The sequence below is a fragment of the Odontesthes bonariensis genome, chromosome 8, assembly GCF_027942865.1.
Source record: "Odontesthes bonariensis isolate fOdoBon6 chromosome 8, fOdoBon6.hap1, whole genome shotgun sequence".
Classification (NCBI taxonomy): Eukaryota; Metazoa; Chordata; class Actinopteri; order Atheriniformes; family Atherinopsidae; genus Odontesthes; species Odontesthes bonariensis.
In genome coordinates this window covers 29,939,146-29,965,394 of record NC_134513.1, presented here as the reverse complement: position 1 = coordinate 29,965,394, position 26,249 = coordinate 29,939,146, and the positions used below count along the sequence as shown (strand labels likewise).

At 39.1% G+C, this 26,249-nt stretch overlaps 1 long non-coding RNA gene across 1 annotated transcript; it reads left to right on the top strand.

The window, feature by feature from the left end:
- The first annotated feature begins 831 nt into the window (after positions 1–831).
- On the top strand, positions 832–1,950 carry LOC142385547 (uncharacterized). The gene is made up of 3 exons (XR_012770208.1): positions 832–1,001; positions 1,136–1,309; positions 1,463–1,950. It is a non-coding gene; the product is annotated as an uncharacterized LOC142385547 (long non-coding RNA).
- Positions 1,951–26,249: the final 24,299 nt, after the last annotated feature.

Below are 26,249 nucleotides of genomic sequence, written 5' to 3'. Positions count from 1 at the left end.
ACTCATATTTCGGCCCAGTTAAACTCCATGGAGAAACAGCTTTGGTAGCGAGCATCTGTACTGATCTGCTCATTAGTCCAGTGTTTGGATTTCCTGAAGATGAGTCTCTAAGCTGAGCTGCTGCCTGCTGTTTTTCTGTCTGCTTCTAAATCATGTGACTCTGATGGAAGCTGGGATGTTTAAAGTCTGAATGGAAACTCTGAACTTAACACTCTGACTCCTCCTTGACTTCAGCTTTGTAGCTTCCTGCTGGAGATGGGGAGGTCTCCCAACCATCAGCCTCAAACTCCACTGATTCTGATAGTTAGTCAAAGCGTCCATCAGCATCCATTAATCAGCCAAACTGATCAATCAGTCCACCTCTGGATGGTTCCAACACTTTTCTAAGGCTCTGTAATGTTTGGACTGACTGAGATATTCAAACACAACAAGTCACAGTAACAAGTTCTGCTGCTGTCGACTCTTTAAAGAAGTTTGATTCCGTGATTACATTAAACATCACTGCACCATGTCTTTGTGCCTTTAACCTTCAATAAAACAGGGAACCTGATCTCCATTTCTATCAGTTTGTTCACATTTGCTCCAAAGTTCCTCCTGACATGTTTGTTTTCTTTGAAACTTGAATCATTTGGCTGCACAACATGAGTTTGTATGGATGGAGCCACTGGTGGAGCTGGCAGAGTTTAAGAGCTGAAGTCACTCCGTCTTTATTGAAGCAGCCACATGTTGTCATTAATATTAATGAGAGCTCTTTTTCACTTGTTCTGTTTGACGGTTTTAACCTGCATCCTGTTGGCTTCAGCTCACATGTTTTATTCTTTATTCAGATTGAGGGACTGCAGTTTGTCAGAGATCAGCTGTGCTTCTGTGGTCTCTGCTCTGAAGTCCAACCCCTCCCATCTGACAGAACTGGAGCTGAGCAGGAACAACATCAGTGACTCTGCAGCGAAGGAGCTGTGCAGCTTTCTGCAGAGTCCTCACTGTGGACTGAAGACTCTGAGGTCAAACACCATGTTTTAGTTGTTTGTTCAGATTAATATGATGTGAAAGTTGTGCTGGTAAAGTCTGTTTTCTTCTTCAGTGGTTTAGTTGATGAAATGATGATTCATTAAATAATGTTTTATTCTTTATTCAGATTGGTGGTCTGCAATTTGTCAGAGATCAGCTGTGCTTCTGTGGTCTCTGCTCTGAAGTCCAACCCCTCCCATCTGACACAACTGGACCTGAGGGGGAACTTCCTGAAGGAATCAGATGTGAAGGAGCTGTCTGATCTTGTGAAGAGTCCACACAACAAACTGCAGACTCTGAGGTCAGTAGAGGGTTGGAGGACCATGCAGCTCTCAGCAGTATTTTATGAGACTTTATTTATTATTTATTATATTTATTAAAGCTGATGGCAGCTGACAGCTGAGGATGCTCTGAAACACTCGTTTATCTCCTCTCTTCTTTCTTATCTCTACAGATGGGAGCCATCTCTTCAGTGGTGGTGATGAACAGGACGATGTGAGCTGAGAGGATGAAGCAGCAGCAGCTTGTGTGCAGAGAGACTCTGACTGGATGATGATGTATATCATGTTGATGTGTTTATATTCTGTGTTTTTCTTCCTTTGGAATAATAAAGTTAAAGTTGTTAGAAATGATCAGTAATGAAATGATCCATAAACCCAGCTGCCATCACTACCTGCAGTTCCACCTGAAGTTAAAGAAAAGCCAGCGTGTAAAATCTGTCACCTGTTTTATTCTCTTTGCTTCCAGCTTGACCTGGTTACATCTCACTTTGTTTGATTCTGATGGATTTGATAAACATCCATCAGTGGAAATGAGAAGCTGTCAGTGTGATTGCCTTCTTTTATGATTTTATTGCCTTCTTGTGATTTGATGTCGCTGTACAGCACTTTGAATTTTCTTGTGTATGAATTGTGCTCTAGAAATAAAATTGCCTTGCCTTGATTCAGTCAGAGACGAGCAGCTTTAGAGACAACTAAGCTGAATGAAATGTGGGGACCTGGAAGGAAGATTTTTCTCTCTTTTCACTTTGGATGTTTTCATCTGAAGGTTTTTGTACAGGCTGCAGGGATCATTTCTCCCTGTGGAGACCAGACTTCCAACACCTGCAGCAGTAGGTGGCTGAATGATGGAGTTTAACTTTCTGTATCTGCAACTCACAGCTGCTCTGTTTATTCACAGCTGAGAAATCATCTTCCTGGGGATGACCATAACCTTTATAAACATCACCGCTATCTTTATTAATATCAAGAATCAGTCTGAATGTTTCTGGTTCTTTCTTCTGGTACCAGAATACATCACCATTAATGACCAACTCTCCTGCTCAGTGTTAACTGGTCCTGAATCAGCTCTGCTGCCATGGCAACCAGCGCTGTAGAGACACAGACAGACAGATGAAGTGACAGTGTTTGCTCCAGGTGGAGTTTGTTGGCTCCTGATTGGCTGGAAACACTCACCTGAACACAGACAGCACAGAGCAGCGGCTGGGAGGAAAAGCATTTTGTGCAGCGCTGCTTCCTCTGGTGAAGCTGGGGAGAAGTGACGCTCTGATGCAGCTCAGGCCAAACAAGGACGAGCTGTGAGATCAGAGCAGGTCCCCCCCCCGTGCTTTCTAACAGCTCCTCAGAGCTCCCATCAGCCCCTGCGGCCCACAGAGAAGTCCGCTGCTGCTGAGTGACAGCTCAGCTGAAGCTGCTGTGTGGTTTCATGGTCTTCATTTGAATCTGACGGCACATGAAAAACAAATCGGGGTCACATGATGCAGAAAGCCTAAAAAACATTCATGTTCCCACAAACACATTCAGCTTGGTGGTGAATTTAGTAACACAGTCTGTTATCTGTTGTTTAACAGCTGGGATGAAAATGCACAACTACAAATCCACACAGCTCCTCAACTCTGATTGAACTCTTCAACGTGTTCGACTTCATTCAATAATGGAGCTGAATTTCTATTGACTCATTCTTTTCCCACTCTGTCTTCTGACATGATGGATTTAGTCATGTTGTTCTTCATCGTGTTTCCATCATGCAAACAAAGTGCTGTCAGTGTTCAGCTCTCAGACAGTTCACCTTCAGTTCCACTGACACACTGATGCTGGAAATTCATTTCAAACGGACATTTTTATCAGTGCTGCAGTCTGTCCTTCCAGGTGAGGCGTGAAGAAAGCAGCTGTGAGCACCGTAACATACAATAAATACATTATTACTGACCTGGGGGGTATTTCTAGAAGCTGGCTTAGCGGAAAGCCTGGCTTATTTTGCTACTTCTGGCTAAATTTAGCGAGAGTTCCGTTCCATAAAGGTGGCTTATTTGAATGCCCGCTGAGTAACCATGGTAATTTATGCTGCTGAACTGGCCTGGTCCCAGGCAGGCTAAAGTTGAAGCTTAGATTAGCTGCAACTCAAAAAATGTCCGACCGGCTGAAACAGACTCCCGAAAGAAATGTTCACCTAGAATTCTGCGCTCCCGCAACTCATGTCTTGTCTAAAAAACGAAACAAAAACTGTGGTTATCATATCACCACTTTCATTGTCTCGAAAAATCAATCAGTCGGTGCCAGTGCAACTAAAGAAACGCAACTATACACACGTATTGAACATGAAATTAAATGAGAGAGAACATGGTATTCATTAAAACTAATCAATACCTAACAAACATCCGATCTACACCCACGTAGGACCAGACTCAGAAAAATGGGGGACAGGTAATAATGTTAATGATACAAATTATTGACAGCTCCTTTCAAAACAGTCAAGGACACTGTACAAATAAGATATTAGATAAAAATATTAATGAATTAATTTAAAAGTGAAGAGTGCAGACAAAATACTTTCAGGTGTCATATGCACATATAAATAGAACTGTTATGGGATAATTGTCCATAGACTCTGAACTGGATTTCTCATTTTGAAAAACACCACATCACCCCTTTGAATGAATGAATGAATGATTTTATTTGACATTCTCCGTTCATATTAAAAAATAAATACATGATTAAGTTCCATATAAACCGCACCACATACTTAAATTAAAAAAAATAGAGCGCCAGGATAACACAATAAAGCTCGGAAGCTTATTTCCATTGTGGTCCTAGTCCATTTGAGTAATGCTGAGCAATGTTACATTTATGCCCTGTGAAAGCTCATCATTGACTCCCATCCTCCGTGCATACAGATGATCTGTGATGGAGGTCTTTTCATTTCCAACATTGAGGCTAAATGGCCGGGATCAGTTCATGATTCTAGGATCTTCCGAGCATCCTCACTGGCACAGAGGTTTGCACAACACTCTAGAAATGAAATAGTGATGTTGTTCATATTGTGTAACTTTGTTGTGGTAACATTACTATAACTATTAAGTTTTTAAATAAAAAATAACAAGGTTTCATTGGAATAACATAATAGTAAGATATTTCAAGCCTACAAAACACATAAGATTCAAACGAACTTAACCATCTCACTTAAATCACACACGCACGCAAAGGTACGCTACTATGACGCATTCTCAGACATGCGCAGTAACCACGGAGCAGAGCAACCGTTGCCACTCGCGCGCCATGTGCTCAGTTGGAAGCCGTCGTCCTCGAAAAAATTGGTAAGTACAAACGTTTCCTTAATAATACAATACAAATACAAATAATACAAAATAATAAAAGAGTGAAACTTTACGTTGTGTCAACCGACGATATGTGTTTTTAGTTTCATTGCCCTCGGTCGTATATTTTGAAAGAGTTTGGAAAACGGTTGCTAGCTTAAATCACCCATCATTATGCTACTGTCACACTGTAACACTTGCATAGCTGCTATTTCTTGAATTCTTAAAAAGCCAGATGATTTTCTTTTGTGCCAGTTTATTTTGCATCCTTAAATATTGAACAGAAAACGGGGCTTTTGAAATTTCATATCATATTTTAAAATCTAACAGATTATCCTAGAGTAATACTATAGTAATACTATATGTGCCATGAAAGAGGTTTTTGTTTGTTGTGGTTTGTTTGCTTTTTATTTCACCTAATAGAAGCAAAGCCAAAGTTCTAAATGTAATTGCAAAAAAATCTCAATTTAAGTTAATTAATTACTATTGTTAAAAATATATTGGTCCGGTGACTCAGAGAGGCACAATGTAACAATATTTAACTGGTATCCACTATGTTCCATATCTGTTTTATAAGCAGTACTAATTCTACCAGCTGAAGAGATTACTAATCTACGAGGTACCAGTTACTAAAACACTACAAATTGAAGCATTATCATTTTGGTCAGAGACACTCATATCTATGCACATACTATGAATGACCATGCTCGTTCGAAACATGGAATGCTCTTAAAACTCACCTGAGTCGATGTCATGTAGATGTGTTACGTACAAGAAGTGCAGAACAAGGAGTTTTTACATGCCTTTTGTGCCCTGGAAGTGAAATACCATCTAGTAGAGAGTATTTTTCTCACATCAACAATCATCTGAAGCGTTATGAAACAGTAGCTTGTGTGTTTCAGAATTGTACGTTTCAAACTAATATATATACTACTTACAAATCACACAAAAATAGGAGGCACCCACACTGCACAGTTAAAGACTTTTAAGTTGAAGTAGTGAAAGGTGGTACTGTAAATGATGACCATCATGCATCTGAAGACCATTCAGGTGATCTTGGAGAAACTGCTTTGGACTTAGATTGTCATAATTTGATTGAAACTGACACACCAAATGAGAACTTGCAAGAAACAATCATTCAAAAATTGGCAACTGTTCTTTTGAAATTAGAGGTTTTTTCACATGTGCCATGTTTAGCAATTGATAGCTTGCTTGAGGAGTTGCATTTCATTTTGACCTCAGCAGCGCTGCCTATATCACATGGTACAGCTTTTGACATTTTCAATAAACATAATCTACAGGTTGACCAGTTGATAATTAATGAACTCAGTGTTGCCATTTCTACTAATAATCTCAACAACCTCATCTGCAAATGTAAACCAGTATGCATGTTTTCAGGATGGTGAGCATCACAAAAATAATCCTTTTTTTGGTGAGGATTTAAGGATTTCGCTATGTTTTTATATCGACGATTTTGAAGTGTGCAATACATTGGGAACGTCACGCAAAAAACACAAACTTTGTGCAGTGTATTGAATTTTAGGTAACTTACCCCCTGGTTGCAGCTCGACCCTTTCCTCAATCTACTTGGCACTATTATGCAAAAGTGATTATGTTAAAACTTTTGGCTATGGACCATGCGCTTCGAAATCACTACTGTAAACCTTGCTCAACGTGTCACTGTTAATGGCATAAAGTACAAAAAAGGTATGATAGTTGTGCATGGATCATGTGGGGGTCTGCCAGAATTTTCAGAAATAATTCAGCTGTGCATTATAAGAAATGATTTGAGTCTCATCATTAAAAAACTGACCTCATGGTGCAGAGACCACTATCGAGCTTTTGAGTTGCATCCAACAAGACAGTTTGCAGTGGTTGAGTTGAAGGAGCTTTCTGACCAGTATCCTCTGGCTGTATACAGAGTTGGATCCTTACGAATGGTGTGTTGGGGTCTGGGAGTGGCGTTTCACCTTGAGTCCAGCAGGTGGTGTTTGGAGCGTGAGAGAGTGAGCCAGCCATCTACCTGACACACCTGGGTTCAATTATTCCTCATTATTGGAAGCATTTAAGGAGCATGCTGCCAGTCCTTTGACGCCTGAGTGTCAACCATACTTGGCAACCCTTGCCTCAAGCCTTTGAATAGTGTTACCCTTGAGAATAACTTTACTGTTGTGCTTTTTTGTAGGGATGGCAGCTGAAGCCTCATGAAGCTTCCACAGGGTTCATCTGATTGTGCCAGAAAATGAACCGAAGTTTTGGGCTTTGAAACCACACAGAACAGCGACATCTGGTGGTGCACTGCAAGTATCATCTGCTTCAACCAGCCTCGTTGTCCTGGTTATACTTTAATATGTACAAAATAAAAAGCGTAAAAGAAAAAAAACTTGTGATTTATATGAGAAGTGCTTGTGTTACATTGTGAATAATAAGTATAAAGTGAGAGGGGGGTGTGCTTATGATGACATTAAATGAAATACAGCTCATTAGGTAAACATGCATTGATACTATAAATGTTGTAGAACTACTAGCCACCGTACCTTGAAACCTTTATCTTCCACAATGAATGGATGCACATCCATTACAATCATATCCACCAACACAGAATCAAGCTTTTGCTTCATTGACACTACAAAAATAAAATTCTGCATATCAAGAAAATAAACTGTTACATTCCCCCAGTGTGAATGTGAAGTAATGTCCTGCTTTGTTTTAGGCTCCACCTCCTCCAAGCCTGGCTGCTGGTTCCCCCCCAGAAGGCATCCAATTAGCAATCATCGGGCTGTTATTTAATGGCTGTGGAGCATCATTTCAGTGCCTTTGGCCACTTGATTGTCCTACACCTTGACTTGTGGTAAATGTGAAACTTAGTCAGACTGTTTGGGTAGGGGAGAGCTGCCTGTTTGTTTGATTCCAGTTTTCTCCTGTTTTGGTGTTTGTTAGGAAGGTTATTTTGTAGGATTGTGTATCTGTTTCTTTTGTCAGAGTTAGGTAAGTTTCTGTTATGTTTTATTGAGGGTTGTTTTGTTTGTTGTTTTGGCCTGGGCTCTCCCTGAAGTTTCAACAGTCTGAGTTGTGTGATTCACAGAAATGTAAGTAATAAACGATTTGATTATTGCTTTGATCCGTCTTTTCCCTGTGATTCTTTATGTTAGTCCCTTATCCCCTAGACTACCCCAGGGGGACGTAACATAAACGCAGGGCAAACTTGTAAAATGCTGGATTTGAACTCGTAACCTTTGGATGCAAAAGCCACTAAGCTATCAGTTAAGTGACTGTTTGCACCCACCATCCACATAATGTCTAGTTAAAGACATCATCAATAGCTAAGAATAATAGTACACTTAAGTTGTTTTAAATAATTCAGAGACACTTTGTGTAATAAACACACCTTTCTGTCAGAACACAGACAGAGAGGCGTTTGGTACACAGCTGTGTAATAATGCGCTTTGTTTGTGATATGCGCTAAATAAACAAGTCCAAAATGAATCTATTGTCCTACATACCTTAGATTCTTAAATGTGCTGCCCCCTTATTTTAAGAAGAGAAGTATATTAGCATGCATACCCATAATAATAATAAAGCTTATATTTACAGTTGAAAAACAAAAACAAGCAAACATCTTACATCAAACAATAATATATTGTACAATAGTATCATCTTATTAGGAGAAACCAAGGTGAAGTGATCCCAAGCCACAGAACGTTTCTTGCCAGAAGCCATGGAAAAGAGCAATGAATTCAATTCAATTCTGACAGGGCAACAGAACTGGTTGGGGAACGTCGTTTGGGATTCATTCGCCCAAGTGTTCAAACAATGAGAGACCTCTGAAACGTGGTTCGACCAAACAAAGCATTCAGCGCTTCGGACGTCATCAATCACGTGATCAGCGCCATTTGATACACGCCCCGGAACATTGTGCCGAACCACTCTGCTTCACGAAGATTAAACAAGCGCCGAAGCGTCCGTGTCAAATGGACCATCCCTACTTTTTTGTTCCTAAAGTACTGTATTTCCATCTACAGAACGTGCCCAGCGTGGTCTCCTGAAGCATCCTCCAAGCCTGGATCCAGCCTATGATTCACAGCTCTCTCAGCCTTCTGATCGAACCCTGTCCGCTCTCCACCGTGCTCCTGACAAGAAACTAAGCCGCCTCTCTGAACTCAAGAATCCACCAGGTTTCTCCCAGACCCCCCCACAGCAGGATCCCTCATCCTCCGAGTAAGCCTCCATTAATTTAGAGCAAAGGAATTTCCATCTACGTTCTACCACTAACTCTGTGTTCTCCTTCAAGTGCCCATCAAGATCGTGCAGTGGAACCAGATCCGTTTCCAGAGGAGATTCCTCCCTATCTGTTTAAATAAAACTCTTTACCGCTACTGAACTCCTGAAAGGCTCTCTGTATGTGGGTTAGACAAATCGGCAAAACCATGACATGGTGACTTTAAAAACATTTGTACATGTGACAGGTAATTTCTTTAAATGACATTTGGTAAAATGGTTTGTCTGTTATTAAAACTCAGTTACTCCTGAATAAAGTGTTACAATGCTGAAATTTCTTGTGCAAAGGCTAATATTTATGTGAGAAAATGAAGTTTTTTGTTTTTCGGAATGAACACATGATGGCTGCATCACTAAGAGTTGTACTTGGAGTGGACAACGCATCAAAACTAACTCTGCCCACTGGGTTGCCGGATTCAGTAGAGGCTATCAAAGAAGAAATTAAAAGACAATTCAACTTGCCTGGACGTTTCAGACTGCAGTACAGAGACCTTGAATTTGGCAATGAGTTTGTGAACTTGACAGATCTCAGATATCAAAGACAAGAGCACTGTTAAAGTAATTTACTTAACAGATGAGTCAGACACAACCACATATCAACCTGTTTCACAGTGGTTAAATGACAGTTCTTTGTCCACAGCATCAGACACGGATATACTTTCCTCACCCGAATCTACATCTTCAGGTTCTTCCCTTAGGTCACAGCCATGGCCCCAAGATTTCCAGATACCTCAGTTTAATTATGAGGTACAGATTCAGTTGGAAAGGGCCAACCAAGCCTTCCTGAACAGTGGTACTCTTTTGAGTCCAAGTCCCAAGCTAAAGTCAGATATACTTGATGGTTTGTCATCAGAAATTGTCTAATACAAAGTTTATCCTTCAAGTTCAGAGTTCGATGATGTCGCCCAGGCCCTGATAACAAAGTATCCTTGCTTAAAGGAGCAGGGATCAGTTACTGGCTTCTATGAATGGAAAATTAGAAAATTAGTTTGAAGTTTAAAATGGCAAACTACCGCACAAGACTGAGGAACATTGGCTGCCCAGAGTTGAGCATCAATGCTGTCAAAGAAAAGCGAGGTGCCATGGGTCAAAGTCCAAACCAGATAAAGAAGCCAAAGAAAGCAGAAGTGAACTTCTGTCCTGATTACCCAGCAGGCGAGACCAAAGAAAGCCTTGAAAAGGAAAGGGAAGCACTTACATTAGAGGTGAAGAAGAGGAACAACCATCAACTAATCAACTGTAAAATGGAGAAAACCTTCGCCCATAGGAGACGAGAAGTTATTGAAGGCATGCCTTTCATAGCCGAGTTCAGAAACAGATGGCCAGGCCTGTTTTCTGAGAATCAGGTAATGTTCATGTTTGTTTTTGTTTTTTTGATAGTTGTACATTTATTGAACAAAATGCTCTTAATTTTGAGGGGAAAAAAAGACTCAACTATGTCAGTGTTGGTGTAATTCTTTTGAACCAGGTGAAAATGCCATGCATGTGGTCAATCTGTCTGCATCACACTGCACAGTATATTAGAATAAATGCAAACCATCAACACACCACCTCAAAAGTTAGAGCCAATAGCAGACTTATGGTTACATTTCCACAATGTGTGACCAGTTGAAAGTGATGTGAGAGCATTTTAAGTTTCATGTGAAATTCTGTGTCAATCAGTTTCAGGTAAATGCAGAGTTCACCCGCATTACCACAATCCCCCTGCTGTCAACCTTTATGGCTCAACTGGATCATTACTCCAGCCAACTGATGAAGGTTTTCCAAAAGAAGGGAGGGGCAGCAGGACGCAGAATCAGCCAGATCATGGTAGCCATGGACCAGGTGTGTGTTTTTCACTTAAACCGTGACTCAGAGTTGAACGCTTAACATAAATAAGCTGTTTGGTATTACTGTTTAACATCTTTACCTCTTATTAGGTCTTTTACTTTCAATCAAGTTCAAATATGCTTTGGAGCGAAATCATAATCAAATATAGTGTTATAAAAGAATGAACTCATGAGCATCATTAACACAATGTCTAATTCTATTTCATTATTCAATATCCTCTGTTTATGTCACTTTAATATTCCATCCATCCATCCATTATCTATACCGCTGAATCCGTCGATCGGGTCGCGGGCGGGCTGGAGCCTATCCCAGCAGTCAATGGGCGAGAGGCGGGGTACACCCTGGACAGGCCCACTTTAATATTAAAAATTACAAATCTAAAACCATTAGTTATTTAAAAAAAACTGTTTTTGGTCTCCCACAGAATCCAGGCATTGAAGTAAGACGGGAATGCATACTGAAAGCATTATGCGTCTACTTAAATGAAGATCCTGACAACCTTGTTAAGGAGTACATGGTGAGCTATGACACTGTTGATCAACCAGCACTATTAATATAGAAAATGCAAGTTTTTGACACTGTTTTCCTGTCAATATTTCAAAAACCTGCCTGGATACCTTACCAAATTCTCTTGTTGATATAATGTGTAATTATGACAATTCAGCATCAAATTTTCCAAAGATAGCAGAGACATTTAATTGACACATTCTAAATATATGAATATATACTATATATGGTCACAAGTATAGAATTTAGAGAAGACAGTGCAGGCTAATAATAAGAACCACTCCTGTTAAAAACAAAAAAAAACATGGTGCAACAGAGCTCTGTGGCCAAAACAAGTACTTCCTAATAGGATAATGTAGATTAATTGTTCATCAAACACAATTACCAGTCTTATGCTTTAAAGACACTGGCATATATTAATGAAAAATATACATTAATAATACATATGTTTGACTAATACTGTTTCTTTCTGCCATTTTGAGGATGCTGATGTTGGTGCAGAGGGAGAAATGGAGAAAGTGGTTTTGGGCATCTACGTTGTGCAGCGAGGGAGCAGAGGGAACGGATCCACCCGCGGATGTTGGCATCTTCGTTGAAGGATGTATGGTGCTGCAAGACCTGAGAGATGTGGCAAATGGCTGTGCAGCCCTGTTTGGCTTGATCCATTGTTTAAACTTGAGCTATCCCATGGACCTGCGATACACTTTTGAATTTCTTCAAAAAGTGGTGATGGGATTGGATGGGAACAAGCTCTCCACTAAGGTGCAAGTCCTCAAAAACAAACTGCATGAGTAAATTGCCATCAGGACTGTGGATAAGAACTGGATTCTTACACAAGAGAAAAAAACGAGCGCTTTGGGACTGTGTACTGATGCTGGACTCAACTGTTAAGTTTCAAGACATTTTTTTTTGTTTGTCTGTAATTGTGTTATTTGAATGAGAACTTGCAAGAAACAATCATTCAAATATTGGCAACTGTTCTTTTGAAATGAGAGGTTTTTTCACATGTGCCATGTTCAGCAATTTTGATGGCTTGCTTGAGGAGTTACATTTCATTTTGACCTCAGCAGTGTTGCCTATGTCACACAGTACAGCTTTTGACATTTTCGATAAGCACATCCTTCAGGTTGACCAGTTCTTAACCAAATGTTTAAGTTATCTATAAAACCTATTTGGTTAAACAAATGTGGATTTAAACAAGCGTGGGGTTAAAAGAGTAACATGATACATCTATACCCTTTATTTTGATTTCCTAATTTTCAGTTTTTGTGAGTGTGTGTATACTGTACAGATACAATCATACACAGGTTATTTGTTATAGTCCCACTGTTTCCTAATGTTTGCAGAGTATAATAAAGGCTCAAGTGAAATTAAGCAACTTAAATTGAATTTATTTAACTTTTTTATTTAGACAGTACAACTAGGGTGTTGGATTAACACAAACCTACCACATTAATTATGTTGATTTGTGTTAAGTTAAATTAACTCAATCATATTAAGTTAACCTAATGTGGTCTCAGTAAATCCAACATAATGTTGTTGTGGTTATGCAATGTAACAGTATATATAACAGTATCATGTAGCTTTAAAGTAAGAATATTAAGTTAGATTTACTAAATATGTGTTGTTCACATTAATAGTCTTTTTCTTTTCCTGTTTAAACAACACAGTTTCGTGGGACCGGTTGACATAACTTAGTTAAGTAAAATCAACATTTCATTTCTTAGAGTGAAGGCGCAAGAATTTTACTTACCTGAAGGAGTGTACTTTGGAAGTAAGGTGTAGCATAGGCAGAATTTTGGTTATGTAATGAGAGGTCAGGTGTAGAGGTCATCTTAAGGAATTTAAAGTGCTCGTCATACTTTATGATAGATAGCCATATAAGGCACATTATGTGTGGGCTAGGTTTGGCCCATGTAAAGTAAACCTGCTTTGATTGAGCTTAAAAGCTAAATTTGGCTACATAATGGACTCAAAGAGGGATATTATTATTATTATTATTATTATTCAAATAGTGTTTAAATGCCATATTTAAACATGAAACTCTCTAGGCAGTCATTTTTTCCAAATCTCAAACACTAGATGTTAAACTACTGGGAAAATGTTAATCTAACTCTGCAGACTTTAGCTTTTTATGTAAGTGTAGAAATGAAGTCTGTGAGAATTATAGCGACCCTGAACTTTCTGTTGTGCTGGAAAGTAAACCCAAGGTATTTTCAATGAGGGGGATGTAGAAATATGACTCTGTGCTTAAAAGCAGTCACCTGTAATCTACATACAAGCCTTTTAACATACAGCCACATGACCAGTAGGCCATATTTCATTCTGTGTGTCCAGAAATGTTGGCTCTCTTTATTAGCTGACTTTATAATGGAATGTTCTCTATGACGCATCGTTCTTTCAAAGACGCATCGTTCTCTGATCTCTCTATGACACAACGGGCTCGTTGTGACGCATTGGAACAGAACACCGCCTTGGAACAGAACACCGCCTTGGAACAGAACACCGCCTTGGAACACTTCCCTCAACAGTCTACTCACACAGCCTCGCAGCAGCAGGATCGGGTTTGTTAAGATTTCTCCAATTAGTTTTAGATTTTTTTTGTGTAACTGTCAACCACGCTTCGCGGGACGCATGGGGAAACCTCCGTCTATTGCGAGTGACCGACACGGCGCATTTTTACTTTGTTCAAATGTCAGGTAGGGTAGGCTATCTGTCGGGCTGTTTAACTTACAGAAAAAATGTTCTACGCGCACTATTTGTTTGAAAGAGTCAATAATAAAGTTGTCGGATAATTGACAAATAATGTTTTTGATAGAGATAACATTAACTAAATCGAAGAGAGAAATGCAGTAGTTTGATGGGAAAACGAGCTGACTTCAACAGCTACGAGTTGGGGGACTTCCAAAAAAAAAAAAAAATAGATAAGTTTCCTTTTGAGACATATTATGATTTACCTATGTGTGTTTTAACCTTGAGTATTTTGACACCTTCAGACCTTGGAAGAGGGTCCCTTCTTGTGTATTTCTTCCCAAGAGTTCCTCCAATTGTTCCTTACTTAAAGGGGAACTCCGGGGCATTTGAAGCGCATTTCCATTGCTAGAGGTTGTCAAATACTGATAGTAGGACACAGACAGGTGCAAATCTGCGCTCCCTGTGTGGAGATCGCGCTGTTCGCTCAGCCTATCATGCGAGGCTAATACGTGGTGGCTAAGGGGCAAGAGCTGAACCTTCCACGTAAAACAACAACTTGCACACTGCAGAAACGTCACACCACTTTATAAACAGCATGTCACTTACTTGTTGGTATGCTCGCGCATGTGAAAGCCCAAAAGAGTCGATGGACGATAATCACATATACAAAGCAATTATCTTCTCTAGAAAAACTGCGTTCAAGTATTTAAAACATTACAACAATACATGCCCAGTAATATTGTTGTAATGTTTTAAATACTTGAACGCAGTTTTTCTAGAGAAGGTAATTGTTTTGTATATGTGATTATCGTCCATCGACTCTTTTGGGCTTTCACATGCGCGAGCATACAACTAACCGGTAAGCAGTGATGCCGGTAACGCGTTAATTAGTAACGCGTTACTGTAGTCGGACTACTTTTTTCAGTAACGAGTAGTCTAACACAACTACTATTTCAAAACTATTAGTCAGATTGAAGTTACTTATCTAAAACATTGTGCGTTACTATTTCTGCATTTCAGGGGAACATATATTTGGCTTTTGTCAACATATAGTCACGATTATTACAACCATACATTTGTATTGAAATAATTTGGGATAATTTCGTTTTCTTATGAGTTATATCAGTGTCCGCGACGGGAAGTCACTCGTTATTTTACATCTACCTACCCAGTAAAAGGGATCTGTCCCACTAAAATGTTAAACACCAGCGATATCATTTGTTACATTTTACTCACTTTCCCTAATCATTTTCAATAAATACACCAATCTAAACCACAGTTTTCATCAGTGCCTGTCACAGACGATAGTTGATAGGTTTAGCTATTCGTGCTAACTTTATAACATATAGCCTACGTTTCCGGCAGTGCTATGGAGAGGGCTAGCTAGCTGTTTATCTTACCTGGTCGCAATTGATGACTCAAAGATGACTTGTTAACGTCTTTGTACTGTATTACATCTTCTATGATATCTGAATGAGTGTACAGGTGTTTATCTATGTATACTTAGTCAGGTGTAGCTTTGGGTAATCCAGTAACAGCTGCAGTTGTAGGCGACTAGCATACAAACATTTCTGCAAAGCGACGGGTCTGACGATCAATAAGGTTTGTTTAAACTTTTATTGGTCAACGGGTGGATAAACGTGACATTTTTTGTTCAAAAACTTGACTGTCATACTGGCTTGGGCCCATAATTATCAGCAGGTTACGTGATATAACCGTCCGTTTGTCTGCATCGCTGCGAGTGAATGACTGATGTTTTGTTAAACCACTCCTTGCTGCTCAGTGCTCTAATGCGGGACAACTACATGTTCAATGTAACTTAAGTGTTACCGTAATTCATAGATGCAATCAGAGTTAAATGCATGGAGTCAAGAATGTCTATTGTATTTTTTTTTTTTAAAGAAGTGTTTATGTTAAATTGAGTCAAGAAACGCTACTTTATTTTTTATAAGAAGTATTTAAGTTAGATTTAATGAAGTCAAAAAAGCATTTAATTTGTAATAAGTATTTCAGTTAAATGAAGTGAAGAAAGAGTATTTAGATTTATTTATACTGTTTTTGTTTCATAAAACCACTTCTTGCTGCTCTAATGTTAGACAACTACAGGTTCAAGGGATGTTCAATATAGGTATTATGTATTACTTTTTTACGTAAGAGGTTTGTTATATTTTAAGTAAAGTCAAGAAAGACTGTCTTATTATTTTTTTTTATTTAAAAAACATGTAAGCCTATTTCAAGAAAAAGTTTGCAAATGCCAGTGTCATTTTTGATGTTCCGGTTAAAATGTATGTCAATAAAGTGAGTATTGGCAGAACTGGTAGTCATTTTCATGTTATGGGGGCGGGAGATCAGCCTCTGCTGAAAGTAACTAAAAGTAATCTAACTTAGTTACTTTTGAAAGCAAGTAGTCAGTAACTTAACTAAGTTACTTTTTAAAGAAGTAATCAGTAGTCAGTAGTCGGATTACTGTTTCAAAGTAACTATGGCAACACTGCCAGTAAGTGACATGCTGTTTATAAAGTTGTTTTGTAACGTCCCCATGCCAGTAATGTGAGAACCATGCATATGGTTTTGATGGTAAGGCTTGTGACTTTATTGTCGGATGGTTTATAAAGTGGTGTGACGTTTCTGCAGTGTGCAAGTTGTTGTTTTACGTGGAAGGGTTAGCGCTTGCCCCTTAGCCACCACGTATTAGCCTCGCATGACAGGCTGAGCGAACAGCGCGATCTCCACACAGGGAGCGCAGATTTGCACCTGTCTGTGTCCTACTATCAGTACTTGACAACCTCTAGCAATGGAAATGCGCTTCAAATGCCCCGGAGTTCCCCTTTAAGTAAGGAACAATTGGAGGAACTCTTGGGAAGAAATACACAAGAAGGGACCCTCTTCCAAGGTCTGAAGGTGTCAAAATACTCAAGGTTAAAACACACATAGGTAAATCATAAGATGTCTAAGAAAATGTTTCAAATACAAAAGAGAAAATAACATAATTAAAAGGAAACTTATCCATTTGAAAAAACTAAATACAGAAAAATACAACATATTTATGTATTTTGACACCTGCCTCTTGTGAACAAGGAAAACCTCCATGAAAACCTTTAAGTAAGGAACAATTGGAGGAACTCTTGGGAAGAAATACACAAGAAGGGACCCTCTTCCAAGGTCTGAAGTGTCAAGGTTAAAACACACATAGGTAAATCATAATATGTCTCAAAAGGAAACTTATCTATTTTTTTTTTTTTTTAATTCCCCCAACTCGTAGCTGTTGAAGTCAGCTCGTTTTACCATCAAACTACTGCATTTCTCTCTTCGATTTAGTTCATGTTATCTCTATCAAAAACATTATTTGTCAATTATCCGACAACTTTATAGTTGACTCTTTCAAACAAATAGTGCGCGTAGCACATTTTTTTCTGTAAGTTAAACAGCCCGACAGATAGCCTACCCTACCTGACATTTGAACAAAGTAAAAATGCGCCGTGTCGGTCACTCGCAATAGACGGAGGTTTCCCCATGCGTCCCGCGAAGCGTGGTTGACAGTTACACAAAAAAAATCTAAAACTAATTGGAGAAATCTTAACAAACCCGATCCAGTTGCTGCGAGGCTGTGTGAGTAGACTGTTGAGGGAAGTGTTCCAAGGCGGTGTTCTGTTCCAAGGCGGTGTTCTGTTCCAAGGCGGTGTTCTGTTCCAAGGCGGTGTTCTGTTCCAATGCGTCACAACGAGCCCGTTGTGTCATAGAGAGATCAGAGAACGATGCGTCTTTGAAAGAACGATGCGTCATAGAGAACATTCCATTATAAAGTCAGCTAATAAAGAGAGCCAAAATTTCTGGACACACAGAATGAAATATGGCCTACTGGTCATGTGGCTGTATGTTAAAAGGCTTGTATGTAGATTACAGGTGACTGCTTTTAAGCACAGTCATATTTCTACATCCCCCTCATTGAAAATACCTTGGGTTTACTTTCCAGCACAACAGAAAGTTCAGGGTCGCTATAATTCTCACAGACTTCATTTCTACACTTACATAAAAAGCTAAAGTCTCCAGAGTTAGATTAACATTTTCCCAGTAGTTTAACATCTAGTGTTTGAGATTTAGAAAAAATGACTGCCTAGAGAGTTTCATGTTTAAATGTGGCATCTAAACACTATTTGAATAATAATAATAATAATAATAATAATAATATCCCTCTTTGAGTCCATTATGTAGCCAAATTTAGCTTTTAAGCTCAATCAAAGCAGGTTTACTTTACATGGGCCAAACCTAGCCCACACATAATGTGCCTTATATGGCTATCTATCATAAAGTATGACGAGCGCTTTAAATTCCTTAAGATGACTTCTACACCTGACCTCTCATTACATTACCAAAATTCTGCCTATGCTACACCTTACTTCCAAAGTACACTCCTTCAGGTTAGTAAAATTCTTGCGCCTTCACTCTAAGAAATGAAATATTGATTTTACCTAACTAAGTTATGTCAACCGGTCCCACAAAACTGTGTTGTTTAAACAGAAAAAGAAAAAGACTATTAATGTGAACACATATTTAGTAAATCTAACTTAATATTCTTACTTTAAAGCTACATGATACTGTTATATATACTGTTACATTGCATAACCACAACAACATTACGTTGGATTCACTGAGACCACATTAGGTTAACTTAATAGGATTGAGTTAATTTAATTTAACTTAACACAAATCAACATAATTAATGTGGTAGGTTTGTGTTGATCCAACACCCTAGTTGTACTGTCTAAATAAAAAAGTTAATTTTAATTTAAGTTGCTTAATTTCACTTGAGACTTTATTATACTCTGCAAACATTAGGAAACAGTGGGACTATAACAAATAACCTGTGTATGATTGTATCTGTACAGTATACACACACACTCACAAAAACTGAAAATTAGGAAATCAAAATAAAGGGTATAGATGTATCATGTTACTCTTTTAACCCCACGCTTGTTTAAATCCACATTTGTTTAACCAAATAGGTTTTATAGATAACTTAAACATTTGGTTAAGAACTGGTCAACCTGAAGGATATGCTTATCGAAAATGTCAAAAGTTGTACTGTGTGACATAGGCAACACTGCTGAGGTCAAAATGAAATGCAACTCCTCAAGCAAGCCATCAAAATTGCTGAACATGGCACATGTGAAAAAACCTCTCATTTCAAAAGAACAGTTGCCAATTTTTGAATGATTGTTTCTTGCAAGTTCTCATTCAAATAACACAATTACAGACAAACAAAAAAAATGTCTTGAAACTTAACAGTTGAGTCCAGCATCAGAACACTGTCCCAAAGCGCTCGTTTTTTTCTCTTTTGTAAGAATCCAGTTCTTATCTAGCCTGGAAAACCAGCGCCAACTGCTGGACGGCAAAATGTTTTGCCTGCGGTTTGGTCTGGCCTCGATCCACTTGTCATTTTGAAAATACTGCCCTGAATCTGGCAGATGGCAACTAAACCAATCACAACGCAGAGATGTGTTTTGAATCAACGCGGGCGGGCCAGAGGGTTCTGGTGCGGGGTTTTGAGGGAGTGACGACAGAGCAGTGCGACGTTGGGCAGTGGAAGCGAACATAGACAAGCGAAAGCACAACAAGAAAGATGGCGGCGGCAATGGAACAGTGCTCGTTTGATTCAGCCTTGGCACACAGCCATTATAACGAACAGCCTTGCCACTCTGTATTAAGCGCCATTGTACCGGCTTTTTGGCTGCAGTTCCACCAGAATTCCACTGGGAGCGTCGGTGGAGACCAGAATGAATGGGGCCCTATGGAGCTAGATGCTACAAATGGTCAGTTTCACCTAAGTCTCCTCAAGAGCGCTCAGATTTGAATGTAGTTTCTGAGAGCTCAACATGGGTTTCAAGTCAAAAATCTACTGAACGAGTGCATATATCCCTTTGATTTCTTACAGGTTGGCTTCTTGTTGTCCACAACGCGCTAGCATTGTGCTAATGACAGCTGGTGGACCCGCTATGTATGACGTCATATACACTTCAAATCGTTTTTTTAAGCAAATGAGTGGCTCTAAAAATCTAAAACTCAGCCATGGGTATTTTCTAAACACCCTTTTTTGAAAACAACATTCGAATTACTAGAGAAAAAATTATATCTTGAGATAAGGGCACGAAAGGGCGTATAGCTCCATAGGACTCCATTCATTCTGGTCTCCAAAATTGGGCACCCCACGTGGAAAGAGGGTGGAACTGCAACCAAAATCGCCTCGTTGGAAACCGGAAATGCACCGTGAGTGGCGTATCTGTACTATTATAGAATCTGTGCTTGGCATCAGTTTTGGAAGAGTCCCCTCCCACCAAAGCTTTCTGTCGCGCTTACTACGTCACAGTCAGTTGCGCTGATTGGTCAGAGCGTTGGCCTATAGGCACAGACACGGTTTGAAAGACAACGGGTTGTGCTCATCAACAATGTTCCGTTGTATCCATTGATCGGTGCCAGACTAAATTAGACATCCAATCCATTTAGGCTGGTTTATCAGGCTAGTTCTTATCCACAGTCCTGATGGCAATTTACTCATGCAGTTTGTTTTTGAGGACTTGCACCTTAGTGCAGAGCTTGTTCCCATCCAATCCCATCACCACTTTTTGAAGAAATTCAAAAGTGTATCGCAGGTCCTTGGGATAGCTCAAGTTTAAACAATGGATCAAGCCAAACAGGGCTGCACAGCCATTTGCCACATCTCTCAGGTCTTGCAGCACCATACATCCTTCAACGAAGATGCCAACATCCGCGGGTGGATCCGTTCCCTCTGCTCCCTCTCGCTGCACAACGTAGATGCCCAAAACCACTTTCTCCATTTCTCCCTCTGCACCAACATCAGCATCCTCAAAATGGCAGAAAGAAACAGTATTAGTCAAACATATGTATTATTAATGTATATTTTTCATTAATATATGCCAGTGTCTTTAAAGCATAAGACTGGTAATTGTGTTTGATGAACAATTAATCTACATTATCCTATTAGGAAGTACTTGTTTTGGCCACAGAGCTCTGTTGCACCATGTTTTTTTTTTGTTTTTAACAGGAGTGGTTCTTATTATTAGCCTGCACTGTCTTCTCCAAATTCTATACTTGTGACCATATATAGTATATATTCATATATTTAGAATGTGTCAATTAAATGTCTCTGCTATCTTTGGAAAATTTGATGCTGAATTGTCATAATTACACATTATATCAAGAGAATTTGGTAAGGTATCCAGGCAGGTTTTTGAAATATTAACATGAAAGCAGTGTCAAAAACTTGCATTTTCTATATTAATAGTGCTGGTTGATCAACAGTGTCACAGCTCACCATGTACTCCTTAAAGGTAGGGTAGGAGATCCTGGATTTTGAGTCCAGCGAAGCTGCATTTTGAAAATATACATGCAGGTAAAAAGTCCCAACCCTTTTCTTCACTTTCCCCCCGAAGGCACGCCTCTAGAGTACATGAACGTGCACGAGCGCTGTTCTGACAGCAAGCATCAATCGTTGCCGTATTTAGTATTTAGTATATGCTAACTATACGTTCAATAATGCTAGGTGCTAGCCAAGCTGGCTCTAGTTTAGCTTCCTGCCAAGCTTCTGGACGCGTAATTCGTTCACGGAGCAGGGTACGCGCACAGGGGGAAGGAGGGGGAGGGAGGAGCAGATTGCAGTTTGATAGACGGCATCAGTTTCCAATCATTGTGAACGGTCCATTCAGTATGATTGGATACTATTTTTCCTAGACTGTACGTTCTAGAGACCACTAAAACTTTTCATATTTGTGTCAAAACCTTTAATTAATTGGTTGCAATGGGGGTGTGAAGAGTATTTCAAGCAATATGTAAAAAAATGTTCCAGAAAAAGATCCCCTACCCCACCTTTAACAAGGTTGTCAGGATCTTCATTTAAGTAGACGCATAATGCTTTCAGTATGCATTCCCGTCTTACTTCAATGCCTGGATTCTGTGGGAGACCAAAAACAGTTTTTTTTTAAATAACTAATGGTTTTAGATTTGTAATTTTTAATATTAAAGTGACATAAACAGAGGATATTGAATAATGAAATAGAATTAGACATTGTGTTAATGATGCTCATGAGTTCATTCTTTTATAACACTATATTTGATTATGATTTCGCTCCAAAGCATATTTGAACTTGATTGAAAGTAAAAGACCTAATAAGAGGTAAAGATGTTAAACAGTAATACCAAACAGCTTATTTATGTTAGGCGTTCAACTCTGAGTCAGGGTTTCAGTGAAAAACACACACCTGGTCCATGGCTACCATGATCTGGCTGATTCTGCGTCCTGCTGCCCCTCCCTTCTTTTGGAAAACCTTCATCAGTTGGCTGGAGTAATGATCCAGTTGAGCCATAAAGGTTGACAGCAGGGGGATTGTGGTAATGCGGGTGAACTCTGCATTTACCTGAAACAGATTGACACAGAATTTCACATGAAACTTAAAATGATCTCACATCACTTTCAACTGGTCACACATTGTGGAAATGTAACCATAAGTCTGCTATTGGCTCTAACTTTTGAGGTGGTGTGTTGATGGTTTGCATTTATTCTAATATACTGTGCAGTGTGATGCAGACAGATTGACCACATGCATGGCATTTTCACCTGGTTCAAAAGAATTACACCAACACTGACATAGTTGAGTCTTTTATTTCCCTCAAAATTAAGAGCATTTTGTTCAATAAATGTACAACTATCAAAAAAACAAAAACAAACATGAACATTACCTGATTCTCAGAAAACAGGCCTGGCCATCTGTTTCTGAACTCGGCTATGAAAGGCATGCCTTCAATAACTTCTCCTATGGGCGAAGGTTTTCTCCATTTTACAGTTGATTAGCTGATGGTTGTTCCTCTTCTTCACCTCTAATGTAAGTGCTTCCCTTTCCTTTTCAAGGCTTTCTTTGGTCTCGCCTGCTGGGTAATCAGGACAGAAGTTCACTTCTGCTTTCTTTGGCTTCTTTACCTGGTTTGGACTTTGACCCATGGCACCTCGCTTTTCTTTGACAGCATTGATGCTCAACTCTGGGCAGCCAATGTTCCTCAGTCTTGTGCGGTAGTTTGCCATTTTAAACTTCAAACTAATTTTCTAATTTTCCATTCATAGAAGCCAGTAACTGATCCCTGCTCCTTTAAGCAAGGATACTTTGTTATCAGGGCCTGGGCGACATCATCGAACTCTGAACTTGAAGGATAAACTTTGTATTTGACAATTTCTGATGACAAACCATCAAGTATATCTGACTTTAGCTTGGGACTTGGACTCAAAAGAGTACCACTGTTCAGGAAGGCTTGGTTGGCCCTTTCCAACTGAATCTGTACCTCATAATTAAACTGAGGTATCTGGAAATCTTGGGGCCATGGCTGTGACCTAAGGGAAGAACCTGAAGATGTAGATTCGGGTGAGGAAAGTATATCCGTGTCTGATGCTGTGGACAAAGAACTGTCATTTAACCACTGTGAAACAGGTTGAGATGTGGTTGTGTCTGACTCATCTGTTAAGTAAATTACTTTAACAGTGCTCTTGTCTTTGATATCTGAGATCTGTCAAGTTCACAAACTCATTGCCAAATTCAAGGTCTCTGTACTGCAGTCTGAAACGTCCAGGCAAGTTGAATTGTCTTTTAATTTCTTCTTTGATAGCCTCTACTGAATCCTGCAACCCAGTGGGCAGAGTTAGTTTTGATGAGTTGTCCACTCCAAGTACAACTCTTAGTTATGCAGCCATCATGTGTTCATTCTGAAAAACAAAAACAAAATACTTAATTTTCTCACATAAATCTCATCAGCCTTTGCATGAATTTCAGCATTGTAACACTTTATTTAGGAGTAACTGAGTTTTAATAACAGACAAACCATTTTACCAAACAACCTTTTACCAAACAACCTTTGATCAGGGAACAGTTCCTGATAACGTTTTCGAAGATCTGATATTTTGTACTCCAAGTAAGCAATTGATTCTAGACTATGAACAGGTGCAACAACCAATTCTGCAATATCCTTAAAATCTAAAATCACCTGCCAACCAGGTTCCTCATTGGGAACAAGTTCTCCTACAATTAAAGGGAGTAACTGAAGAAGACACCAATTTTCGTGGGCGTTGCCACCTACTGTGTGATTCTTTTGTAAAGTTTTTGGTAAAAAATGAGGCCGGTTAGTTTTATCTCCCTCTTTGTAAGGAAAAGAATGGATAAGATTATTGAGGTGGTCAAGAGTGAACAACTTTTTAGATATAAGCACGCCAATGCACCGTGCTACTTCGACTGGAACCATGCCCTCAAATAGGTTGTGGACAATATCTGGGGTATAACCTGTTGTCACAGTAAAGTGAGAAAGGCTGTTGGTTAAAATGCAAGACTTTTTTACCCCAAAGCAGCTGATCCCCTTTTCTTGAGCTGTTTTGACGTGAAGCTGGTGAACTTCCTTGGTTCTGCACTCGAAAACTCCTGTTTTTACTTCCTGCGTCTGGATGTCGGAAAGCTGGGCTGTACAAAAACGACAGAAATATTTTCCTGAAAAACTCTCTACAAATCCAGCTAGCCCATGAGCTCCCAGATTGTCAACAACAACACACTGTATTGTGCCCTTGATAACAGCTCCAAGATGTGGAATAAATAGGCCTTGCTGTTCCAGAATCACTACATCATGCAACAGAGGTTCAAATATCTTTTCATAGCCAAAAGTTTTAACATAATCACTTTTGCATAATAGTGCCAAGTAGATTGAGGAAAGGGTCGAGCTGCAACCAGGGGGTAAGTTACCTAAAATCCAATACACTGCACAAAGTTTGTGTTTTTTGCGTGACGTTCCCAATGTATTGCACACTTCAAAATCGTCGATATAAAAACATAGCGAAATCCTTAAATCCTCACCAAAAAAAGGATTATTTTTGTGATGCTCACCATCCTGAAAACACGCATACTGGTTTACATTTGCAGATGAGGTTGTATGATTATCAACAAGCTTATCAACTATATCTTTACGAGCCAGTAACTGCTGTAGAGACTTTAGTAAGGGAACATACTGAAATGTTTTGTTGGTCCTTGCCTCCAGTACATACTCGACAGGTTCCACAACCTTAAATTTTTCCTTGTAGTACTGTTTGCGTTTGAAGGCAGATGCCAGTGGACCTCCCTTAGCAATAGCTTTCACCAAAGGATTATTAGTAGAAATGGCAACACTGAGTTCATTAATTATCAACTGGTCAACCTGTAGATTATGTTTATTGAAAATGTCAAAAGCTGTACCATGTGATATAGGCAGCGCTGCTGAGGTCAAAATGAAATGCAACTCCTCAAGCAAGCTATCAATTGCTAAACATGGCACATGTGAAAAAACCTCTAATTTCAAAAGAACAGTTGCCAATTTTTGAATGATTGTTTCTTGCAAGTTCTCATTTGGTGTGTCAGTTTCAATCAATGACAATCTAAGTCCAAAGCAGTTTCTCCAAGATCACCTGAATGGTCTTCAGATGCATGATGGTCATCATTTACAGTACCACCTTTCACTACTTCAACTTAAAAGTCTTTAACTGTGCAGTGTGGGTGCCTCCTATTTTTGTGTGATTTGTAAGTAGTATATATATTAGTTTGAAACGTACAATTCTGAAACACACAAGCTACTGTTTCATAACGCTTCAGATGATTGTTGATGTGAGAAAAATACTCTCTACTAGATGGTATTTCACTTCCAGGGCACAAAAGGCATGTAAAAAATCCTTGTTCTGCACTTCTAGTACGTAACACATCTACATGACATCGACTCAGGTGAGTTTTAAGAGCATTCCATGTTTTGAACGAGCATGGGCATTCATAGTATGTGCATAGATATGAGTGTCTCTGACCAAAATGATAATGCTTCAATTTGTAGTGTTTTAGTAACTGGTACCTCGTAGATTAGTAATCTCTTCAGCTGGTAGAATTAGTACTGCTTATAAAACAGATATGGAACATAGTGGATACCAGTTAAATATTGTTACATTGTGCCTCTCTGAGTCACCGGACCAATATATTTTTAACAATAGTAATTAATGAACTTAAATTGAGATTTTTTTGCAATTACATTTAGAACTTTGGCTTTGCTTCTATCAGGTGAAATACAAAGCAAACAAACCACAACAAACAAAAACCTCTTTCATGGCACATATAGTATTACTATAGTATTACTCTAGGATAATCTGTTAGATTTTAAAATATGATATGAAATTTCAAAAGCCCCGTTTTCTGTTCAATATTTAGGGATGCAAAATAAACTGGCACAAAAGAAAATCATCTGGCTTTTTAAGAATTCAAGAAATAACAGCTATGCAAGTGTTACA